The sequence below is a fragment of the Schistocerca cancellata genome, chromosome 5, assembly GCF_023864275.1.
Source record: "Schistocerca cancellata isolate TAMUIC-IGC-003103 chromosome 5, iqSchCanc2.1, whole genome shotgun sequence".
In the NCBI taxonomy this organism is placed as follows: Eukaryota; Metazoa; Arthropoda; class Insecta; order Orthoptera; family Acrididae; genus Schistocerca; species Schistocerca cancellata.
The window spans coordinates 752,165,465-752,175,668 of record NC_064630.1 but is presented as its reverse complement, the minus strand read 5'-3'; the positions used below and the strand labels follow the sequence as shown (position 1 = coordinate 752,175,668).

The window sequence follows — 10,204 nt, the reverse complement described above, 5'->3', positions numbered from 1 at the left end:
GCCAAGGATAGTGCGTCTGCAGGGACTTATCCCTTGCACGCTCCCCGTGAGCCACGAGTAATGAGTATGATGGGGAAACATCTATTAGGCGCACTACGAATGTAGTGGTGTGGACATGTTGGGAATGTGGATCTCACGGGGAACGTCCAAGGGATAAGTCCCTGCAGACGCACTATCCTCTGCGCCCGCGGTGGCTCAGATGGACGCCGGCACGGTAGCTCAGCGTGTTCGGTCAGAGAGCCGTTTGGCCTCTGTAATAAAAAACTGAGTGGAAGGATCAACCACCGAACTTAAACAGGATGTCTTGCGACGTCCGCAACGACCAAACACAACGATCAATAACGAACAAAATGCAACAAAAAAAAAGATGGATAGAGCGTCTGCCGTGTAAGCAGGAGATCCCGGATTCGAGTCCCGGGCGGGGCACACATTTTCAACATGTCCCCAATGAAGTACATCAACGCCTGTTTGCAGCTAGGGTGTCCATTTAATTATCATTTCATTTCTAGCAAAGCTGCATGGTCATCCACGGTAACTGTTCTTTCGGGAACAGATACTACCGTCATATATAACCAAAAAATGTAGTCCTACCATCTCTACATATAAAGTTAGGCCTAATGAAACAGATTGTAAAGGCTTTGCCTAAAGATGGATCATATTTTAAGTATCTCTGCGAAAAGTTTCCACACCTTTCAGAAGCTAAACTAGAAGAAGGCATCTTTGTCGGACCTGAATTAGAAAATTTATGTCTGATGTTAACTCTGAATCCACAATAACTTTAAATGGGAAAGAAACATAGGTGTCATTCAAGCAAGTCGTTACAAAATTCTTAGGACCTGAAAAAGTCAAGAATATGTTTCTATTATAGCTACAATGTTAAAGAAGTTTAAGACGTCAGGATGTTTAATGAGCCTGAAAGTTCACTTTTTGAACAGTCACCTTGATTACTTCCCGGACAGTATGGGAGACGTTAATGACGAGGAAGGAGAGCGTTTTCACCAGGATATTAAAGCGATGGAAAAACGCTACCAAGGCCGTTAGAACATCGACATGATGGAGGCCTACTGTTGGTCACTTCACCGAGAAGTTCAGCAAGTGACTCATCGTAGAAAAAGCTACACAAGAAGCTTCAAAGAAAAATGAGAAAGAAAATACAAACCAATTCCAGCTGACAAGTGGAACCTGTATTAACACAAATCATTGTTTTACGTAGCTTGCTCTAAATACAAACCATGCTTATGATGTAACAAAGCGTTTCATTAACTTCCCCGTTTACCGTATAACATAGGATTTTTGTACTGTATGATGAAAAGCATATTGCTCGAAAACTAAGGGTGATTCATAAAACTAAGGCACAATTTGGATTCAGCCCATAAAAATCTATAAAGATCAGCTATCAAAGTAAAAAACAGTTTTTCAAAAACATTTTTCGTTCGCCTGTGTTATTGATTAAATCGATATTATGCTGAAAGGGCTTTTTCAGGGCAGCTCACGGCACCTGTAAGTGGTTATGAATGCCTGTGTTCGCTATATCTTTGATGTTCGACTCTTTGATTATATTTGACCATCTCATGAACTGCAATCCTTAATTCGAGCAGGTAGGTGCAGATGTTTCCGTACCCTCCGTCTTCTCTGCAGTCTTACCAACGCACTCTGTACCCCGCATTTCTCCTCGACCTTAACGCTCTTGTCTGAACGACACGAACACCCCTCCCCATCACAGCAAAATCCTATTTGTCCCACGTCATCGTTCGACCAGTTTCTCGAAGTCCATCTCAGTAGCAGGAACACGACTCTGAAATAGCTTTCCGCAGTATATTAAAGACCTGAATATCATCTCCAGCTTCAGAAGGCAATTGATGACAAATCTTCTGAAGCAACTATAATGATTACCGTTGTGACCGTAAGTACTAGTTACTCCTGTAGATCTTCCTTTCCAGGCAAATATTCCACATTTCCCAGTGTTATTAGCTGGTATAGTCTTAAATTTCCTTTCTCCAGAAGTAACTATTTCAAAAAACATCTGCTTTGGACAACTATATATTCTTTTTGTATCTGCCACCATCATTGTAGTTATTATTGCCATTCTTCTTCTTCTTCTTCGCGGATGGATCACTTAGGACCACGCGTAATCAACATTTCTTGGCTTTCCTTTTCGCCCAGTATTCCTTCATAAGCAACGAATGGGCTAGCTTTCGTTGCGTAGACCACGTATGTCCGTTAGTTTTTCTCTCTTTTTCCTCAAAACCTCGTGTGTTTGTGATTTTTCTCATTTCATTTCTGTGATGTAGATTTGGAGACCCAAGTCCTCTTAAGTCTTTTTCCGTCTGTCTGTATCAGTTCGGCCTTGTAGTTTTGTTCTTTAAAATTGTATGGATTTTGTGCGTTAACCTGTTTGAGTCCATTCTTTCTAAATGCCCCATGAATTGGATTATTCTCATGCGCATTGTGTCTGTTATTTTGGAGATATTTTAATATATTTCTGCACTCCATCTTTAGTTCTTGGTCCTAGGATTTTCCTCATTATTTTACGTTCTTTCATTTCTAATTCCCCTTTTAGTGTTCTATGTTGAAGACTTAGTGTCTCAGATACGTAGAGAGCATCAGGTTTAATTACTGATGTATGGTGTCGTATTTTGCAGTTCCACGAGAGACTTTCTTTTGTTGTGAACACTTTTTGCTAACTGAAACGCCGTCTCCATTTTCTGGTGTCTTGATCTGACAGATTTCTTTTCATTACAATTTTCTGCATTCCATTCACCTTAATATTTAAATTCTTTTACTCGAGAGATGTAGTTACTACCAATTTTGAGATCAGAAGGTGCATCTTTGATTCAGTCATAAATTTTGTTTTTTCAAATGACATTTCTAATCCTATTTTTGCTGCCTTCTAGCTGTTTCTGTCCATCGGTAATGTCTTGGGCAATCAGTGCCATGTCGTCAGCAAATGCTAAACAGTCTAATTCTGTGCCCTTACGTTTTGTTTCCAGTCTATGTGCTGGTGCAATTGCTTTTCTCCGTTCTCGAACAACTTTTTCAAGAGCACAATTGAAGAGCACTGGGGACATTCCATCCCCTTGTCGTACTCCTGTGTCTATTTCAAATTCTGTGCTCAATTCTCCTCTAAATTGTACTTTGGATTTGATCTGCTTGAGTGTGTCTCTTATGGTGTTTGTTGTCTTTCGATCTAGTCCAAATTCTGCTAACACTTCAAAAAGGGATTCTCGGTCTATACTGTCATATGCTTCTTTAAAGTCGACAAACTTGATGACATAACTTTTGTTTGAAGTACTATTCAAATCTTTCATCGAGTTTTTCAAGTTAAGGATTTGTTCTACGTATGATCGATCTTTTCTGAATCCACCTTGGTACTCACCTAGTTTTGAATCCAGCTGAGGTTCTGCTCGGTTTATTAGGGCTTCAGACAGAAATTTGGATGTTATTGACAATGAAAAGTTTCCACTATAGTCCTTGGAGTTTCTTTTACTTTTCTTTTTTGTACAGAGGATGTGTGATTGCTGTCTTCCAATATGTGGGGATTTTTTCAGTTTTCCAGATTTTATCGATAATTTCTTTGAGTTTTGCAATAAGATTTTCTCCTGCGTTTTTCCACAATTTTGCGATGATTTGGTCTTCTCATGATACTTTGTAGTTTTTGAGTGATTGAATTATCTCTTTAATCTCCTGTAATCTTGGTGGCTTTGATTCTGGGTTTCATTATGTATGACGAAACTCAAATTTTTCTGCAGGCTTTCAACAATTCACTAATTTAGAAAAGCATTTTGCAAGAATTTCACAGTTTTCGGTGTTGGTATGGGCAATTTTCCCACGTTCATTTTTGAATTGGAGTGATGGAGGAAAGTACTTTGTTAATTTTTCTTTCAATACTCTGTAGAAATTTCGGGAAATGTTTTTCTTGAAATCATTTTCTATGTCTTGCAATTTTTTGTCTTCGTGTTGTTTACTGACTGTTGATATTGCTTTTGGGACTGTTTTCCTTATATCTTTGAGATCTTCCACGGTCTTTTGATTTTTGTTGCACAACCAATTTTGCCACGCCTGTTGTCTGAGATTGATCAGTTGGTCACACTCATCTGTCCACCATGGATGTTTACGTGTTAATGTTTGCGGTGCTACAGTTTCAGCTGCTTTTAAAAGTACTGCTTGCAGTTGTTGCCAATTTTGTGGTTTTAAATTTTGTGTTTCTTTTATGAATTGTCCATTACCATTTATCTTTTGTACATCATATTTACGGTGTGGAAATTTCTTAGTGAATTTTCTTTTTTCCTGGAATGACATCTAGGGAGAACTTATTTGGATAATGGTCGGAATCTAGGTCTAGTCTGTTAAGGACTACTGCATTTACGCGGGAGATGATTACATGATCCGACTGATATTCACCTAGTAATGGGTTAGGTGAGATCCAAGTTTTGGTTTTCGAGGCTCGTTTCTTGAAAAATATCCATCTGAAAAAGAGGTCGTGGTTTTTGCAGATTTCAATGAGTCGCATGCCATTCCGGTTGGTCTGTGTATGCTCTGACAATTTACCTACCCAATATTGATATTTATTTTCTTTACCAATTTGTGCATTGAAATCACCCTTAAGGATTTTGACATGGTTGTTTGGAATTTTTTGGAAAGTATTATCTAATTCGTTCCCGAATTCTTCTACTTCTTCTACGTTGTTTTCGTTAGTGATGTTAGCTGGTAAATGTCCGTTGATTAGAGTATGTATCTTATTAGCTTATATTATTGTCGTTGTGGAGAGCTAACCCGAGTAAAATCTGAAAGTCGTGACTGAATCAAGTATTGATGTATCAACTGTAAATCCAGTTCCAAATTGTGGAAAATTTACCATGCCTCGTTTTCCAGGTTTTTACCTTTGTATAACTTATACGGATCCGGTATGGTCTAGTGGCTAGGATACCTGGCTCTCACCCAGGAGGCTCGGGTTCGATTACCGGTACCGGAATTCATTTGCCCCCCCATGAACCATGGACCTTGCCGTTGGTGGGGAGGCTTGCGTGCCTCAGCGATACAGATGGCCGTACCGTAGGTGCAACCACAACGGAGGGGTATCTGTTGAGAGGCCAGACAAACATGTGGTTCCTGAAGAGGGGCAGCAGCCTTTTCAGTAGTTGCGAACGACTGAAAGCAAGGGGAAACTACAGCCGTAATTTTTCCCGAGGACATGCAGCTCTACTGTATGATTAAATGATGATGGCGTCCTCTTGGGTAAAATATTCCGGAGGTAAAATAGTCCCCCATTCGGATCTCCGGGCGGGGACTACTCAAGAGGACGTCGTCATCAGGAGAAAGAAAACTGGCGTTCTACGGATCGGAGCGTGGAATGTCAGATCACTTAATCGGGCAGGTAGGTTAGAAAATTTAAAAAGGGAGATGGATAGGTTAAAGTTAGATATAGTGGGAATTAGTGAAGTTCGGTGGCAGGAGGAACAAGACTTTTGGTCAGGTGATTACAGGGTTATAAATACAAAATCAAATAGGGGTAATGCAGGAGTAGGTTTAATAATGAATAAAAAAATAGGAGTGCGGGTTCGCTACTACAAACAGTGAACGCATTATTGTGGCCAAGATAGACACAAAGCCCATGCCTACTACAGTAGTACAAGTTTATATGCCAACTAGCTCTGCAGATGATGAAGAAATAGATGAAATGTATGACGAGATAAAAGAAATTATTCAGGTAGTGAAGGGAGACGAAAATTTAATAGTGATGGTTGACTGGAATTCGTCAGTAGGAAAAGGGAGAGAAGGAAACATAGTAGGTGAATATGGATTGGGAGGAAGGAATGAAAGAGGAAGCCGCCTTGTAGAATTTTGCACAGAGCATAACTTAATCATAGCTAACACTTGGTTCAAGAATCATGAAAGGAGGCTGTATACATGGAAGAAGCCTGGAGATACTGACAGGTTTCAGATAGATTATATAATGGTAAGACAGAGATTTAGGAACCAGGTTTTAAACTGTAAGATATTTCCTGGGGCAGATGTAGATTCTGACCACAATCTATTGGTTATGAACTGCAGATTGAAACTAAAGTAACTGCAAAAAGGTGGGAATTTAAGGAGATAAACTGAAAGAACCAGAGGTTGTAGAGACTTTCAGGGAGAGCATTAGGGAACAATTGACAGGAATGGGGGAAAGAAATACAGTAGAGGAAGAATGGGTAGCTCTGAGGGATGAAGTGGTGAAGGCAGCAGACGATCAAGTAGGTAAAAAGACGCGGGCTAATAGAAATCCTTGGGTAACAGAAGAGATATTGAATTTAATTGATGAAAGGAGAAAATATAAAATGCAGTAAATGAAGCAGGCAAAAAGGAATACAAACGTCTCAAAAATGAAATCGACAGGAAGTGCAAAATGGCTAAGCAGGGATGGCTAGAGGACAAATGTAAGGATGTAGAGGCTTGTCTCACTAGGGGTAAGATAGATACTGCCTACAGGAAAATTAAAGAGACCTTTGGAGAGAAGAGAACCACTTGTATGAATATCAAGAGCTCAGATGGCAACCCAGTTCTAAGCAAAGAAGGGAAAGCAGAAAGGTGTAAGGAGTATATAGAGGGTTTATACAAGGGCGATGTACTTGAGGACAGTATTATGGAAATGGAAGAGGATGTAGATGAAGATGAAATGGGAGATAAGATACTGCGTGAAGAGTTTGACAGAGCACTGAAAGACATGAGTCAAAAGCACGATGCATGAGACAGGCGAAATACCCTCAGACTTTAAGAAGAAGAATATAATAATTCCAATCCCAAAGAAAGCAGGTGTTGACAGATGTAAAAGTTACCGAACTATCAGTTTAATAAGTCACAGCTGAAAAATACTAACGCGAATTCTTTACAGACAAATGGAAAAGCTGGTAGAAGCCGACCTCGGGGAAGATCAGTTTGGATTCCGTACAAATGTTGGAACACGTGAGGCAATACTGACCTTACGACTTATCTTGGAAGAAATATTAAGAAAAGGCAAACCTACGTTTCTAGCATTTGTAGACTTAGAGAAAGCTTTTGACAATGTTGACTGGAGTACTCTCTTTCAAATTTTGAAGGTGGCAGGGGTAAAATACAGGGAGCGAAAGGCTATTTACAATTTGTACAGAAACCAGATGCCAGTTATAAGAGTCGAGGGGCATGAAAGGGAAGCAGTGGTTGGGAAAGGAGTGAGACAGGGTTGTAGCCTCTCCCGATGTTATTCAATCTGTATATTGAGCAAGCAGTAAAGGAAACAAAAGAAAAATTCGGAGTAGGTATTAAAATTCATGGAGAAGTAGTAAAAACTTTGAGGTTCGCCGATGACATTGTAATTCTGTCAGAGACAGCAAAGGACTTGGAAGAGCAGTTGAACGGAGTGGACAGTGTCTTGAAAGGAGGATATAAGATGAACATCAACAAAAGCAAAACGAGGATAATGGAATGTAGTCAAATTAAGTCGGGTGATGCTGAGGGAATTACATTAGGAAATGAGACACTTAAAGTAGTAAAGGAGTTTTGCTATTTAGGGAGTAAAATAACCGATGATGGTCGTAGTAGAGAGGATATAAAATTTAGACTGGCAATGGCAAGGAATGCGTTTATCAAGAAGAGAAATTTGTTAACATCGAATATAGATTTAGGTGTCAGGAAGTCGTTTCTGAAAGTATTTGTATGGAGTGTAGCCATGTATGGAAGTGAGACATGGACGATAACTAGTTTGGACAAGAAGAGAATAGAATCTTTCGAAATGTGGTGCTACAGAAGAATGCTGAAGATAAGGTGGGTAGATCATGTAACTAATGAGGAGGTATTGAATAGGATTGGGGAGAAGAGAAGTTTGTGGCACAACTTGACTAGAAGAAGGGATCGGTTGGTAGGACATGTTCTGAGGCATCGAGGGATCACAAATTTAGCTTAGGAGGGCAGCGTGGAGGGTAAAAATCGTAGAGGGAGACCAAGAGATCAATACACTAAGCAGATTCAGAAGGATATAGGTTGCAGTAGGTACTGGGAGATGAAGAAGCTTGCACAGGATGGAGTAGCATGGAGAGCTGCATCAAATCAGTCTCAGGACTGAAGACAACAACAACAACAACAACATCTTATATCCTTCTGAATCAAAAGGACTTTCATCTGTATATCGTGATTCCTGAAATGTGATAATTTTGATTTTACGTTCTCTGGATTTGTCCGGCATGTTTTTAGCTTTCCCATTTTTAAGAGAGAATTTACATTAAATGTCATTGCCAAATTCTCGATTTTGGTTTGATTTTGAAATTATGGGGTTTTGAGGCACTCCGATTTACCTCCATACACACTTCTGTGGTCTCCCCAGAATCCGAATAGACCACCTGCGGTTTTTCAACCGTGGGATTTGAACCACTGGGGTAATTTGTCTTTGAATGTGTTGCATCCATGTTGATTTATTTGGACTGGGTTTGTGACTGAAATTAAGACTGAAGTCTGGTTAACCTCAGAGTTCCACTTCTGAGTTTTGTAGATCAGCCGCCACTAACATGTGGAACAGACACTGTAGGGGTACCACCAATAACCTGTGGAACTGCCTTGCCCTTTGTCCAAATAACGTGGGACAATAGCTTTTATATTATCCCAAAAAGCAAGGTGGCCTCTTCCGCCAGTTCCGATGATCTTCATCTCCATCTTCTCTGCCATTGAGGTCATAACCGTATTTCTGGCAAGGGGCCCTCACGAGGTACTATCACCCAGGCCAGGTGAACTAAGGTTTTATTACGATGTGTTACTCCCCCCCCCCCCCCCTTCCTGTTGCAACTGGTCTTGGGACCGGCTATGGCGGGGTTATTATTGTCGTTATTATTATTACTATTGTTACTATTGTCACTGTTAGTGGCAGCAGTAGCAGCAATAGCAGAAGTACTGCCGATATTAGCATTATCAATTCGTAGTCAGTATTAGTTACAGTGTCACTAGAGACTAACAAATCATTTTAAAATTAGTTATCATATTGGAATTTATGTTTGTCATGTAACTGTTGTGTCACCACCAGACACCACACTTGCTAGGTGGTAGCCTTTAAATCGGCCGCGGTCCGTTAGTATATGTCGGACCCGCGTGTCGCCACTATCAGTGATTGCAGACCCAGCGCCGCCACATGGCAGGTCTAGAGAGACTCACCAGCAATCGTCCCAGACGTACAGCCGACTTTGCTAGCGATGGTTCACTGTCTACATACGCTCTCATTTGCCGAGACGACAGTTTAGCATAGCCTTCAGCTACGTCATTTGCTACGACCTAGCAGGGCGCCATATTCAGTTACTATATGTCTTCTGAACAGATAATATTGTGAATCATGTACCGTCAAGAGCGCCATTTATCATTAATGGATTAAAGTTAAGTATCAAACTAATTATGTCCGCTTTCTGAATTCTAATTCCTTGTCATGTTCCAGACCTCACGTCAGAATAGTTCTTCCCTCCTCACACCAGCCTGCGTGAGCTCAAACGCGTGCATTTCGGCCTCCATTAGTAACACAGTGTTGTCTCTTCTGCCAACACAACATTGGCGACGAGTGTAAAAACGGTGTACTTATCTATACTGCCCTGATTTAATTTTGTAATGGCTTCCCCACAATCTCCAGATGTACAGTCCGAATTTTATCGCTTACAGAATCAGCAGACGCAAGTATTACTGGATGCCCTTGGACAGCTCGTCCAGGGCCAACATGCAATGAAAAACGATGCAGCAGCCGCCGCTCCACCGCTAACACAGCCACAACACGCAGTTGCACCGCCTTCCGACCTTTTGATACTGCACTGGAAAGCTGGACGGAGTGGTCACACCAATTTGGATTCCATCTTGCCGCCTACAGAATTCAAGGTAAAGAGCGGTAGACATTTCTTTTGTCGTCTGTCGGTGTGCAAACCTACCGTGTGATGGTCAAATTATTTTCTCGACATGACGTACCAACTCTGTCCTATGAAGAAATTTTGTCTGCATTAGATGCATATATCAAACAATCAGTCAATATAGTTGCGAAAAGGTATACCTTCTTTCGTATAAAACGTACGGCAGGTCAGACTAATTGGGAGTGGGTTGCAACCTTCCAAGGCCTTAGTAGGGATTGTGCTTTTGAGTGTGAATGTGGACTCCCATATTTAGATACTTGGGTACGTGATGCAATTTCACAGAACATTTCTGATGTTCGTATAAGGGAACAGATTTTGAA

At 40.7% G+C, this 10,204-nt stretch overlaps 1 non-coding gene across 1 annotated transcript; it reads left to right on the top strand.

Moving 5' to 3' along the window:
* Positions 1-4,900: 4,900 nt before the first annotated feature.
* Trnae-cuc (transfer RNA glutamic acid (anticodon CUC)) lies at positions 4,901-4,972 on the top strand. Its single transcript has one exon. It is a non-coding gene; the product is annotated as a tRNA-Glu (tRNA).
* Positions 4,973-10,204: the final 5,232 nt, after the last annotated feature.